A 14600-nucleotide genomic window follows, 5' to 3' on the forward strand; every position below is an offset into this window, starting at 1 on the left:
CCTGTGCCCAGCACCTCAGTGACAACAGACCTCTTGCTACTGCCTGGGCTCAGCCTGCTTAGGAAGCTTTGGAAAGGACCTGGGGAGGCAGGAAGCCCAGCTAGAGAGACATTTACATTATATCACGACGTTACTTGGTTCCAACAGAGATAGACAAACAGACCAAACTGGCACTAGAAAGGCTAAAGTGTATGTGTGTGTGTGTGTGTGTGTGTGTGAGAGAGAGAGAGAGAGAGAGAGAGAGAGAGAGAGAGAGAGAGAGAGAGAGAGAGAGAGTGTTACAGATGTTGACACAGATTAGACAAGGTATCAATGACATGTGGATAAAGACAGCTATTCGATGGATATAGCTGTTACAGATACAGCTACATCATGCAGCTGTGGCTGTGGATGTGGTTCAGATATTTAGTTACAGATAGATCAGATTCTGATAGAGAGACCAATAGAAAGTACCCTTTGAACTGACAAAGCTAGGAACTGTTTTGTACAGCTGAAAAGCCCCAGTGTTCACCCCATCTCCTGATGACTCTCCAGTCCACAGCTGGACTTATTGGAGGAGACCACAGCCTCACCCTGGGAATGATCTGCCAACCAGAGTCCTGCCATGGCTGGTTGCATACATCAGGGGCATGATGACATGGACCTTTCTCTTATTCATCAGAATTTGTCTGCTTTTTACATAACTAGAAACTGTGCTGACTTCCTGGACAGTCTAGGATATTAATTTACAGATATCTTGGCTTTGTCTTTAAACACATGAGGATAAAAGGTAAAACTCAATGAAAAAAAGTGAAACAGTAAAACATTTCTTACCATTATAAAATTAAATTATAATTTGGGAACTATAATATGTTTCAAACTGTGTAGATTTTAAGGTAATTATGTTTCTCTTTGGTAATGTATTTGCTATCAACTTATTGCATAAAAAGGCTTGCTTTTGAATTCAAGATTATTTGTAGATTTATAGCCCTTTCAAGTGAAAGGCAGTTTTTCAGAAGTACTTCCGATTTTCAGCGTCTGGTGAATCTTCCATTTGCCATCAATAATACCACCTACAGAAACCCTCTTTCGTATAAATCCAGCCTGACATTCCTATAATGCACAGCTCCAAAGTGCTCTGAGGGCAAGAGGCAATATTGGTATGAATTATATCTGAACAGCAGGTGGAAAATATTCATCCCACAATTCATGAATTCAGAATGTTCCCAAACATGTTTTGGTATTCTAAGTAGATATAGCTGTTTTTATATCAGTTGGCTGGCTTGCTAAATGTTCAGTGAGCATTGTGAAAACTGCTGGCTTTAAAAATATATTTAATTATTGTTTAGTGTTACCCTAATGTTCCCTACTCACATTATCAAAATTGTGTGGCTCTATTATCCAATTTAAGGGGTTGGGGTTTGAGTTTTCAATGTAAAGACTTGGCCTCTGTCTTACCTACATCTGTGCCCGGAACCTCAGTGACAACAGACCTCTTGCTAGTGCCTGGGCTCAGCCTGCTTAGGAAGCCTTGGAAAGGGCCTGGGGAGGCAGGGAGCCCAGCTAGAGAGACATTTACATTATATCACAATGTTACGTTATATTGTTACAATGTCTTAGTTTAGGCAAACTCCTGACTATGTTGTTCAGTGCTGGGTTGCATTTTATGCTATATTCTTAACCTGACAGTATGTGTTATTTATATTGTATTGTCTGAGATTGTAGAGCAAGAGCCTCAATATAGGCAAATAATAAATTTGAATTAGAGATATTTGAGGATGGAGTATTGGGTTAAATGAGACAGAATGTCTACACTGTCTAAATACACTGAATAACTGTCATTCTCTTTACTTTCTGTTTTTTGACTTTATCATTAAAATGTGGGTTTTTCCAGGCATGGTGACACATGCCCATAATCCCAGTGACTCAGGAGGCTGAGGAAGGAGGATTTCCATTTTGAAGACAGCCTCAGCAACTTAGTGAGGCTATAAGCAACCTAGTGAGACCCTGTCTCAGAACAAAAAATAAAAAGAACTGGGGATGTAGCTCAGTGGTAAAGTGCCCCTGGGTTAATTAAAATGTGGGTTTTGATCCGGGTATGGTGGTGCAGGTCTACTTATAAAGCTGAGGCAGGATTGAAGGTCAATTCAAGGCCAGTCTGGGCGACACAGGGAATCCTGCTCAGAAGAGAAGTAAAAGGGTTAGGGATGCAGCTGAGTAGCAGGGCAGTGGCCTGACGTAGGACACCCTGGGTCAATCAATACCCAAGAAGGGGGGGGGAGAGGGAGAGAGGGAGGGAGGAGGGAAGGGAGGGAAAGGAATGTGGGTTTTGAGGGTTTTGTTTGGTTGTTTGTAGAGTGAGAGGCTGAGGCCTCTGAACTCGCCCACGGTCGGTGGCAGGAAAGCTGCGTGCAGGCGCGTGGGTTCCTGGTGCTGTCAGGGACCTGCTCACTGGCTCTGGCGCTTGGCTCCTGAGTGTCAGCATCTGCTAACACAATGTTGATGGGCAGGGACACTGTCTCCCTCTCTGGCTGTCCCCTCTCTGGCTAGACCCTGAATTCCATGGAAGTCTGTGTGATTTAGCTCCTGGTACGGAGGTAGATCTAATCTGAAATCTTAGTTGCAAACACATGTGAATAAGCTTGTCGCATCAAATGGATGTGCCACAGGTGATTTCTGAACTTAGGTCATTGAAAAGAAACCATACATCATTCTTTTTCTGAAAGATTCATTTCAGAAGCTTTGGAAATTCTCATGCAAAATAATCCAATTAATTTTCACTATTAGCAAGGATAGGCTTTATTCTGAAATCATGAATGTTCTCTTCTAATTAAATTCAAAAGAGGTTGATTCCTGTTGGCATGTTATAATAATAAATAGCAGCTGTGGGGTGGTGAACATCCTTGATCCAGGACAAACAATGGTTGGCTTACAAAGCATAATGCCTGATGCTGTAAAAACCCATCTTCTGCTTCTTCATTAGCAAAAATAATAGGTTAGGGTTGGGCATGGACTGACTGAAGCAGCCCAGTGCTGTCTAACAATACGCTGAAGGGCTCGGGGCTCTTGTTGGCTGGCCTTGGTTTATTCAACTTTGTTTCCTCTTTCCAAATTTTGTGAGAAAAAAGTGGTGATATTTAGCAGCTCTTTCCCAGTTAGACCTCTGGGTGGCCTGGTCGTTGGCCAAGGGGCAGAGAGAGGAGTTGGTTCAATGCAACCGGGAAGGGCAAAGAGCTTTGTCCTGCCTCCCTGAGACAGGCAGTGGGGGCCCACCAAGGACAGCAGCAAGTTGCACACTTGAAACAGCAATGTGAGTCCCATGTAACACACTTACAGACTCTTACAAGAAAAGTGACGGGGCTTTAAACAGCCAGATAAACAGGCTGGGGGAGCACGCTGGAATTTGAATTATAAGTTCTTCATCTTAAGACCCCATCCTGGACTAACGCTGCTTGAAATGTGCAAACACTTAAATATGTGTGCAGAAAACCCTCTCACTTATTTTTCCCTGGATATAACATTAGTCAGACCTGTTGATGCTCTGGTCTCCTCTGTGGGGATTACCAAGAAGGTGCTTAGAGAAGGAGGGCTACCTGTGCCAGCAGTTGTGACACTTGGACCATTGTCAATAGAATCACGCTTTCAGGCGGAGCAGTGGCTCCTCAGTAGAACACTGTGCAGCACATGCAAGGTCCTGGGTTTACTCCCCAGCACTGCAAAAAATAATCACACACACACCCCATAGCTCAGCTTCTTGCACACACATAGACAAATGAATACAGACTCATATACAGATGAGATCATGCCATTTATATAAATAAATATCCAAATGTAAATGACTATATACATCCACCTATGCAAACGAATACATATCCATATATGAATGAGCACACTTTTAATATGTATGTCTGTGGCCATAACTAAACTGGGGCTGAGGCTGGAAAACATGAAGATTCGGTTCAGCTTCAGTTCAGGAGGTTCAAGGGCAAATCAACACTGTGGACACCCTCTGAAAGGTGCCTGTGCCACTCACAAACCTCAGCGCCTTCATCTTTTCTCAGAAAAGTGCTCATCTGCCTGAGCCCACCACGAGACCCCTAAATAGACCAAGGTCCTTTCCTCCCCTGGGAAGGGGGACTGAGGCGTCCAAAGGGGGAGAGGGCCAGGTGTCCCTTCCCCCAAGCCTACCCCTGCCTTCAACTTTTTCCTGCTCCCCCTGAAATAAAAGACAGTCTTTTAAGAAATTTTATAAGATTTTAGCCAATTTTAAGTGTTTAAAAATCTATAAGCCTTGGGATGGGGCTGGGGCTCAGTGGCAGAGGGCGTGCCTGGCCTGCGTGAGGCACTGGGTTCGATCCTCAACAACACATAAAGTAAAATAAAGACATTGTGTCCACCTATAATTAAGAAACAAATATTTTAAAAATCTATAAGCCTTGAGGACATGATTAATTAATAAATCAGACATGAAAGGACAAATACTATATGATTCTGCTTATGCCACACACTTGAAGTGCGTCAGACTCACAGGGAAAGGAAGGAGCACGGCTATGGCAGGCTCCCCAACAGCCCCTGGCCCTCAGAAGCCTTGTCCCTGTCGGCCTTCAACTGTTGGGGTGAGTGGAGAAGGCTGCAGCTGGTAGAGGTGGGCCCGGGGCTGCTGCCGAGGCTGTCCACCTAATGTGTCACGCTCTCTTGTCACTGTGCCAGCCAGCACGGTTGTGGTGAGCCGTTTCTGTGGACTGTGGTCGCCATTACAAGATGGCGCTGGCTCCGCTGTGGTCTGTGATAAACAACTCCTTATTTGGGAGAGTTGGCACGTGATCTTTTAACACCCTATGAGAAAGCTCCACGTAGCAGCTTCGCATTGGGGCTTGGGATGCTTTATTAAGGCCGGGAGGGGCATCCGAGGGGAGAGAAGAAGAAACATCAGGGGCCTGAATAAACGGCTGAAAGAAGATTCCTGTTGTTGCGTCTTCCTTGCGGGCAAGGGGTCGCGACAAGTGGTGCCGAAACCCGGGAACCAGAACTTTCAGCCGTCAGGGGTGGTGCACCGGTTAGTCCCAGGTAAGTGGGATCCGCGACCAAAGCGGGGATAGTCCCAGTAAGTGGGATCCGCGACCAAAGCGGGGTCAGCTCCTCTACAAAGAAAGAGAGAGCCTTATATTTTATTGCAGCTGCACTGTGTACTTTCACTTTTGTTTTCTGTGTTTCTTTTGTTGCTGTGTCATGGGTGCCGCATCTTCAAGTCCGCTTCTTCTGGCCCTAGACGGCCTGTTACGTTCCAAGGGCCTGGAAGTGAAACATAGAACTTTACAAAGATTTTTACAGAAGTTGGATATTGCTGCACCGTGGTTTGCATTTTCGGGCAGTCTTACTATACCTAGTTGGGATAAATTAGGCAAAGATCTTGACTTTGCTTCTGAGCAGGGCATATTAGAGGGCGGGGTGATACCCCTTTGGAAAATGGTCCGTAGTTGCCTCACAGATGGCAGATGTCAGGAAGCACTTACTAAAGGACAGGAAGTTCTAGAACAATTACATGAGGAGAAATCGGAGACGGCAGGAAGTGAGGTATCTCGGGAGGATGGAAGTGTGCGGAGCGTGAAACAGGGGAAGAGACGATTGTATCCAGATGCAGGAAGTGAGGTATCTCGGGAGGATGGAAGTGTGCGGAGCGTGAAACAGGGGAAGAGACGATTGTATCCAGATCTCAGTGCGCTGCGCACACCCCCATGTGAAAGTGGGTCAGAGGAAGAGGAGGATGAGGAGGAGGAGCTTGGGAGGCTGTCTCGCCAGCTAGGGAGTTTAGCTATAGGAGAAGGGAACAAAAATAAACAGGGGCTCAAGAAATGTGATCCTCCGGATCCACCGCCGTATGGCGGGGGTGTTTCGGGGAGAGCTTTCCATGCTCAAACATGGAGGGCTGTTAACGCTGAGATGGGTCTTGCTTATCCAATTTTTCAGGATGATAATAGGGGAAGATTCCATGAGCCTTTAGATTTCAAAATTGTGAAGACTCTGGCGGAGTCTGTGCGCACTTATGGGGTGGATGCCGCCTTCACACTAACTCAGGTGGAGAGTCTGTCTAGATACTGTATGACTCCCTCTGATTGGGCTAGCCTTGTTCGGGCTTGTGTTTCCCCAGGTAAATATTTGGACTGGAGAGCATTTGTGCTAGAGGGCGCAATAGAGCAGGCCGCCCAAAACCATGCGGCGGGACACCCTCATTGGGATAAGGACATGCTTTTGGGGCAAGGTAGATTTGCTAATCAACAGACGGGATTCCCTCTTGAGGTATATGATCAAATTAATAACATTTGCATTCGGGCATGGAAGTCACTTCCAAATAGAGGAGAGGTATCTGGTAATTTGACTAAGATTATACAAGGCCCTACAGAACCCTTTTCAGACTTTGTAGCAAGGATGGTGGACGCCGCTGGAAAGATTTTTGGGGATCCTGATAGAGCCATGCCCCTTGTCAAGCAATTGGTCTTTGAGCAATGCACCAAGGAATGTAAAGCAGCAATCGCTCCTTATAAGAACAAAGGCATAGAAGCATGGATGAAGGTGTGTAGAGAGATTGGAGGACCTTTAACTAATGCAGGTCTTGCAGCTGCTGTCCTTCGGATTGCAAAAGGGGGCGGTCCTGCCGCCGGAACATGCTTCCATTGTGGTCAACCCGGTCATTTTAGACGTGAATGTCCCAAAAAAGACAATTCCAAAAAAGACAATTTTACTGGACCTTCTCACGGTGGCCTTTCCAATGGCCTTCGTCTACCGGAGTTGTGTCCAAGATGCAAAAAGGGGAAGCATTGGGCAAGAGAGTGTAGATCAGTGAGGGACATCCATGGACAGCCTATTTCAGCTGGGCCAAAAAACGGCCAACGGGGCCCTCGACCTCAGGGCCCACAAATATATGGGGCAGTGGAGAATGTCACACCCGAACCCGAGACATGGCCATCTCTACGCCATCCCATGAAACGCGGAGAGCCACTACAGGTGCCGCGGGATTGGACCTCTGTTCCACCTCCAGACTCGTATTAACACCTAAGATGGGAGTCCAATTGGTGGAAACTGAGTTTACAGGGCCTCTACCACCTGGCGCTGTAGGTTTGCTAATTGGACGTGCATCCTCTATTTTACAAGGTCTTCATGTTTTCCCCGGAGTCATAAGTCCTGATACTGTAGGGATAATAAAGGTTATGGTGGAAGCTCCAAGGGGCATTGTGTCCATCTCCCCAGGGGATCGGATTGCTCAATTGCTAATTTTGCCTAGCTTACATAATCACTTCACTGCTGATTCAAGGTCACGGACAGGGAATGAGATTGGTACCACCGGAGGGAATTGTGCCTATTTGTCACTAGATATGAGCAATCGCCCCACTTTGGAATTAAGCATAGAAGGTAAATCTATTGTGGGGTTACTGGATACTGGAGCAGACCGTAGTATTATAGCACTTAGGGACTGGTCTAGGGGATGGCCAGTGCAGACTTCTGATCAATCCTTGAGAGGCCTTGGATATGCCCAGGCCCCTCAGATCAGCTGTAGACATCTAGTCTGGAAGGATCCAGAAGGACATAATGGTACCTTTCAGCCTTATGTACTTGATTTACCTATCTCTCTATGGGGCCGTGATCTGATGAAAGACATGGGGTTCACTCTTTGTAATGACTATTCCCCAGTGTCTCAACAGATTATGCAAAATATGGGGTATAGGCCAGGTCTAGGACTAGGAAAACATTTACAGGGACGTAAGCATCCTGTACAAGGTCATCAAAAGCTTGACAGATTTGGTCTGGGTTTTTCCTAGGGGCCGCTGGGGCTCAAATACCCATAACATGGCTCACCGAGGAGCCTGTTTGGGTGCCTCAGTGGCCTCTTCCCTCGGTTAAATTGGCAGCAGCTCATGCTCTAGTTAAAGAACAACTTGACTTGGGTCACATCCAGCCTTCTACTTCTCCATGGAATACTCCCATATTTGTCATTAAGAAAAAATCAGGGAAGTGGCGCCTACTGCATGATCTACGAGCAGTTAATGCTCAAATGCAACTTATGGGGCCCATTCAAAGAGGGCTGCCTCTGCTCTCCTCGGTTCCTCAGGGTTGGCACATTATTGTTATTGACATTAAAGACTGTTTCTTTTCTATTCCTTTGCATCCTAAAGACTCGCAGCGTTTTGCCTTCACCCTTCCCTCGTGTAACCACGAGGAACCAGATCAAAGGTTTGAGTGGGTAGTGTTGCCGCAGGGAATGGCTAATAGTCCCACGATGTGTCAGATGTATGTGGGGAAGACACTCGCACCTCTCAGACAAAAGTATTCCTCCATCAAGATCATTCATTATATGGATGATGTATTATTGGCTGCTAAATCAGAGCAGACAGTTCATGAGGCCTATAAAGACCTAGTGAAGTTGTTAGCTCAATATGGACTGCATATCGCACCTGAAAAGATTCAAACAGGGGATTCTATTAAGTATTTGGGAGCAACAATTGGGTGTGACAAATTACGACCACAGAAAATCACCATACGAACTCAAGATCTCCAAACTCTAAATGATTTTCAAAAAACTGCTGGGAGATATTAATTGGATACGAGGATATTTACATATTTCTAATGTTATGCTACAGCCTTTGTATGCTACTCTTAGGGGTGATCCAGATCTTACTTCCCCTCGTAGCCTCACCAAAGAGGCTAGAGCGGCCGTTATGACAGTAGAAGAAGCTATACAACATGCTACTTTATGCAGGCTCCAGAGTGATAAACCTTTTCAGTTATGTGTGCTTGCCACTATTCGGCAGCCTACTGGAGTACTGTGGCAAGATGGACCTTTGCTATGGATTCACCCACATGTATCCCCAGGAAAATCCTTAGAATATTATCCTGATGCTGTTGCAGCATTAGCACTTAAAGGGATTCAACAAAGCATTCAATTTTTCGGACAATCACCTTCTTCTCTTATTATACCCTACACTAAAGCTCAACTTAGTGTCTTGTGTGCTACTCTAGATAACTGGGCTATTCTATGTTGCTCATTTCAGGGGGATATTGATAATCATTACCCTTCTCATCCGTTACTCCATTTTGTTAAAGAACATCCTATCATTTTCCCTAAAGTAACTTCATCCAGTCCCATTCCGGGGGCTGTTAACATTTTTACTGATGGTTCCAAGTCTGGAATGGGAGCTTATGTAATTAATGATTCTCCCCCTGTCCAGCATCACTTTGCTCCTGGAAATCCACAATGGGTAGAACTACAAATTGTTATTGAGGTTTTTAAACAGTGTTCTTTTCCTTTTAATCTCATTTCGGATTCCATCTATGTGGTGCAAGCACTACAAATCCTGGAGGCTGTGGGAGCTATTAGTGATGCCCGTAATGTATCTGCTTACTTTCATCAGCTTCAACAGCTTATCCGTGGCCGCACTGCTCCTTTTTATCCAGTACACATCCGGGCTCACACCTCTCTTCCGGGTTCGTTATCGCAGGGTAATGCCTGTGCGGACTCAGCCACTAGAGGTCAGTTGATCTGTTTGGCTTCCTCCTTAGAGGAGGCTAAATTGTTTCACCAAAATTTTCATGTTAATGCTTTAACACTGCGCAGGCGTTTTTCTATTTCAAGAGCAGATGCTCGGCAGATAGTATTACACTGTCCCCATTGTGTCACATTTCTTCATCCCCCTACTTATGGAGTGAACCCACGGGGATTGAAGCCATTGGTTGTCTGGCAAATGGATGTGACACACATACCTGACTTTGGTAGCCTCAAGTATGTCCATGTTTCTGTTGATACGTACTCTGGAATTATTCATGCTTCTGCTTTATCGGGAGAAAAGGCACGTAATGTCATTACTCATTGCCTGGAGGCCTGGGCGGCGTGGGGTGCACCTACGTCCCTTAAGACTGATAATGGACCTGCTTATACTGGAAGACAATTTACATCTTTTTGTTCTACTATGGGAGTGCAACTTACTCATGGTTTGCCTTACAATCCTCAAGGGCAAGGCATTGTTGAGCGTGCTCATCGCACCTTAAAGGAAACTTTACAAAAACAAAAGGGGGGAATAGGTGCTGAACATACTCCTAAAGAACGCCTGTCCTTAGCTCTCTTTACCATTAATTTTTTGAATTTGGATATTCATGATCGCTCTGCGGCCGATAGACATGTGTCCCCTCAGTCCTCTGTGATTGGCTATGTTAAGTGGAAAGATGTTCTTACGGGCCAATGGAACGGCCCCGACCCCGTGCTGACATGGGCACGAGGATCTGTATGTGTTTTTCCCCAGGATCGCACGGAACCGTTGTGGGTCCCTGAACGCCTGACAAGAAGAGTCTTGACGTCGGCTAACCAGCAACAGGAAATACCACAGCAATCCCGTGATGAGGATCTTCATTCTGCTAAGTGCTCTGGCTCTGGTGCTGATGCCGATGACACAGACGACACCAATGCAGTGGTGGGCAGTGGCACGGGCTTGGCCAATGCCAATGCCGGTTCATGGTAATTCTAGTGTCCTCCCCACTCTTTTCTCTACCTCATGTGAGATGTCTGCTCCCTGTGCCTCTCCTAGAGGGGACGCGGATAGCATTTTTAATCAATCTCAAGTTAATCTCACAGGAGTTTTTTGTTTTAGCCTTGGGAACACTCATTGTATTAGTCTTAAGACCAAGAATTTGACTAACTGGGAGGACCCATTGCGGTCCAGTCAGGTCTCAGGGAGCATTCTCAGTGCTGTGTTGAGCCAAGTAGTCTCAGGGGAACAATCAGGCTCAGGAACCCCCGCAAATAGCTCTGCTTTAAACACAACTACCTTGGCTATTATCTCCGAGGTACTAATCCCAGTGCCTCCTTCTTCTAATAGTCTTTATAATGCCACCCATTTTAAGGCCTCTCCTTACTGTACCCCTAATCTTGGTTTCCCCCCAACATTTACGCCTTGTCAGGATCATTCTTGGGAGCAACGTCAAGTTGCTAAAGGTTTCTCCCTTTCCCCCTCTCTTAAGAGGTATGTTTATAACTTTAACAACAGTGTCAACTCCTCTACAGGAGTGGGTTGGTCCTGGTTTCAATGGCTGATCTCCAATGAAAAGGGGGCTTCAGCTGATATTTCTGCACTGGCTCAATTGCTGGGAGCCAAAAGTTGGCTGGCTAATGTTTCTGGCACTGTTAGGGAGAGTGAACGAGGTAAAAGACTCACATCTGTTTCGTTCAACTCTCTTTTACATAATGCCACATTGCCCCCTGCAATGGTCTGTGTCCAATCCCCGTTCTTACTCCTTTTGGCTAATGACACCTCGTCAGGGGTGCTGGATTGTTCTACTGTTACCTGTCTCTTATCTGAGTGTTGGAATGGTTCTTGGACTGTAGCGGTGGTTATGAAAATTCCAACTTTTGTCCCAATCCCAGTCACTGCGGACCCTGACGAATTCCCCATTGTTGAGCTACTTAGAGTCCGCAGGGATTTTGGAATCACAGCTGCTATAGTGACAGCCGTGGCGGTATCTGCTGCTGCAGCGGTCACGGCCGGAGTGGCCATGGCCAATCAAGTGCAGACTGCTGCCACCATTAATCAAGTTGTTCAACAAACTTCCACCATACTTGAATCCCAGAATACAATTAATCAACATATTTTGTCAGGGATTTTAGCTGCCAACCAAAGAATAGATTTACTCCAAGCTCAGGTAGAAGAATTGGCTGATTTGGTGCTTTTGGGCTGTGTTGACCAACGTGCACATTTATGTATAACCTCTGTCAGATTTAATGATTCCAGGAATGCCTCCCGTATCATTGGCGAATACTTGGCCGGAAATTGGTCCATGGCAGCGGAAGACATGATCCAGTCTCAACTCACCCAGATAGCTGTCTTGAACAGTACCCATGTCGATCCCGTAACTTTGGGTCAATTCACCGATTGGATATCCTCTGCCTTTTCCTTTTTTAAAGAGTGGGTGGGGGTAGGCATTTTTGGTGCAATGTGTTGCTTCGGTATGGTTCTCTGCTTGTGGTTTCTCTGTCGCCTCAAGGCCCGCAATGCTCACGATAAAGCTATGATCATACAAGCTCTTGCAGCTTTAGAAAATGGCAACTCACCTCAAGTTTGGCTTGCACAAATTAAACAGTAAATCTTTGACATGGTCGTCGCACCCCAAGTCTTACGGACATTGCACTGGGATCGACATGTCTTTCCTTGTTATTCTCTTAGTGTTGGAAAGCCCTTGCACTCTGCCGGCTTTCCTACCATTGCACGCAGATGGGTTTCCACACTAGTGCTTTTCTATCGCCTTAAAACCCGTGCCTTTCTTTTAGGGTGTTGCCAACTTGTTTGTCGTCGTATTTCTATACAGCCACAGTTCAGCCTCAGCCATCCCCCTTCGTCCACCATCATCACGATACAGGATGCGAGGCAAGGCACTGCACTTGAGTGATCCTTGAAGTGGACCTCAAGGAGAGCATGTCCTATTGCATGCGGGTTAGACGCGTCCACGCCCCGTCCCACGAAAAAAGGCGTCGGCTGATATGGCCTCAGATCTGGGGAAGGGCCCTCCTTGGGGCTGAGCCATACTATGCAGCCACTTCTGCACAGTGGGATAGGACCTCTACTCTCGCCTGTGTTGTTCTTAGAAAACAAAAGGGGGAACTGTGGTGAGCCGTTTCTGCGGACTGTGGTCGCCATTACAAGATGGCGCTGGCTCCGCTGTGGTCTGTGATAAACAACTCCTTATTTGGGAGAGTTGGCACGTGATCTTTTAACACCCTATGAGAAAGCTCCACGTAGCAGCTTCGCATTGGGGCTTGGGATGCTTTATTAAGGCCGGGAGGGGCATCCGAGGGGAGAGAAGAAGAAACATCAGGGGCCTGAATAAACGGCTGAAAGAAGATTCCTGTTGTTGCGTCTTCCTTGCGGGCAAGGGGTCGCGACACACGGTGAGCCCTTTGACCTTCTTCCCTGAGACCCTGGCCTCTGGACAGCCCTTGGATGAGGTTCAGGCTTCCTGTGGAGGCCTGTGGACAGGGAACCAGGCCTTAGGAGGGAGCCAACTCCCCAGTCGGCAACTGTGTCACTGAACCGACAGCCCCTCCCTGCTCTCATGAACACGGCTACTGTGCATCAATCCCTCCTCTGATGGGCCTCAGGTCTTCCCCGCCATAGAGCTCGGAGCCGGGAAGCCAAGGGTCTGAACCATGAAAACGCTTCCAGGTGAACGAGCCTGGCCTGGAAACCTCCCTTTGCCCACTTGCCCATTTGCCTGGCACCAGGGCAGGGCATCGCTTCTCAGAAGCCTCAGCCAGGAGCAGCTGTCAAGGCGAGAGACAGGGGAAAGAAGCAGGTACTGTAGGAAGACTCCCTGGCTCCGCACACCTCCGCAGGGATGACTTGGGGACCTTACCCTGACTCCAGGGCTTACAGCCCCGGGCCTGCTGTCCTCCTTGGACCACCTCCCCCCCAACCTAACCCTTTCCTCTCCTCAAATGCTCACTGCCACCCTACTGGCTCTTTTTGTACCCATTTGCACATAAAGTAATGCTACAAATAAAATCTAAATGGGGAACTTAACCAGAAAAAAATAGCAGTCAGAATATTCCAAACCACTTAAGCTCTTCTGGAAAAGTTGAAGAGACAATCGTAGAAGTTTAATGTTAATGCTCAATTGAGACCACATTTCAAAATGTCAAGTTTGTATGTGATGGTGCAATGAATTTAAACTGAGGAATCATTGTAACTGTACTGTAATTTACGACTGTACCAAAATAAACTAGTAAGATAAATAAATACTGTTGCTTATGCCCAATTGACTAATATGACCCAAATGGAAATAAAATATTGGATGAGAATGAGACGCCAAGATTAAACTAGATTAGTGACAGAATCTCAGTGTGCTGTTTTGATATAATTAAAGTGGTGATTTAATGTGTTTTCAGCTCAGAATCATTGTACATTTTTTTTTGTAATAACATAGAAATGAATACACACTTGCCCGAGCTGCAGAGGAATAAAAGGTTGTAATATTTTTGAGTTTTCTGGCAGAGTAATCCATTCTCATCAATCTCACACACTGCAGGAGGACATGAAGATGTTTTTCTTCTAATCATTCATGGTCATTATTTAATGCAGGGTAGCAGCCACAGTCTTCATTAATATGTTAACCTATGACTCCAAAAGGCCTTGCAGTAAGCTACCGACAGCTCCTTGTGACAGGTTTGTCATAGGGCTTGGGGATGTTAACCATCTGAAATGCTGGCCTCTGGGAGAAGCCCAATGTTAACACCCACTGAATATGGCTTACTGGCGTGGCTCAGTGCTGTTCTAGAGGAGCTGGTCAAAATGTGCGTGAGCGAGGTATGGTAGCGCATGCCTATAATCCCAGCAACTCTGGAGGCTGAGGCAGGAGGATCACAAGTTTGAGTCCAGCCTCAGACACTCAGCAAGACACCGCTCAAAACAAAGTTTTTAAAAATGACTAGACCACATGGTAAATAATTCACAGCTTCAAATATAGTAGCATTGTATGTCCAAAAATGGAACAAGTGTCAATAGATGTGTTTACATGAGAAAGACGAGTGTGTGTAATGGGCTCTCGTCAGCATCCAGGCTGACTCCTGGCCTGGTCCCCCAGAGCAA

At 46.3% G+C, this 14600-nt stretch overlaps 1 long non-coding RNA gene across 1 annotated transcript; it reads left to right on the top strand.

The window, feature by feature from the left end:
• The first annotated feature begins 4892 nt into the window (after window positions 1-4892).
• LOC308640152 lies at window positions 4893-12143 on the top strand. The gene is made up of 3 exons (XR_014020184.1): window positions 4893-5046; window positions 10269-10436; window positions 11751-12143. It is a non-coding gene; the product is annotated as an uncharacterized lncRNA (long non-coding RNA).
• Window positions 12144-14600: the final 2457 nt, after the last annotated feature.

Source organism: Spermophilus citellus (assembly GCF_964194105.1).
Source record: "Spermophilus citellus genome assembly, contig: SCAFFOLD_149, whole genome shotgun sequence".
Classification (NCBI taxonomy): Eukaryota; Metazoa; Chordata; class Mammalia; order Rodentia; family Sciuridae; genus Spermophilus; species Spermophilus citellus.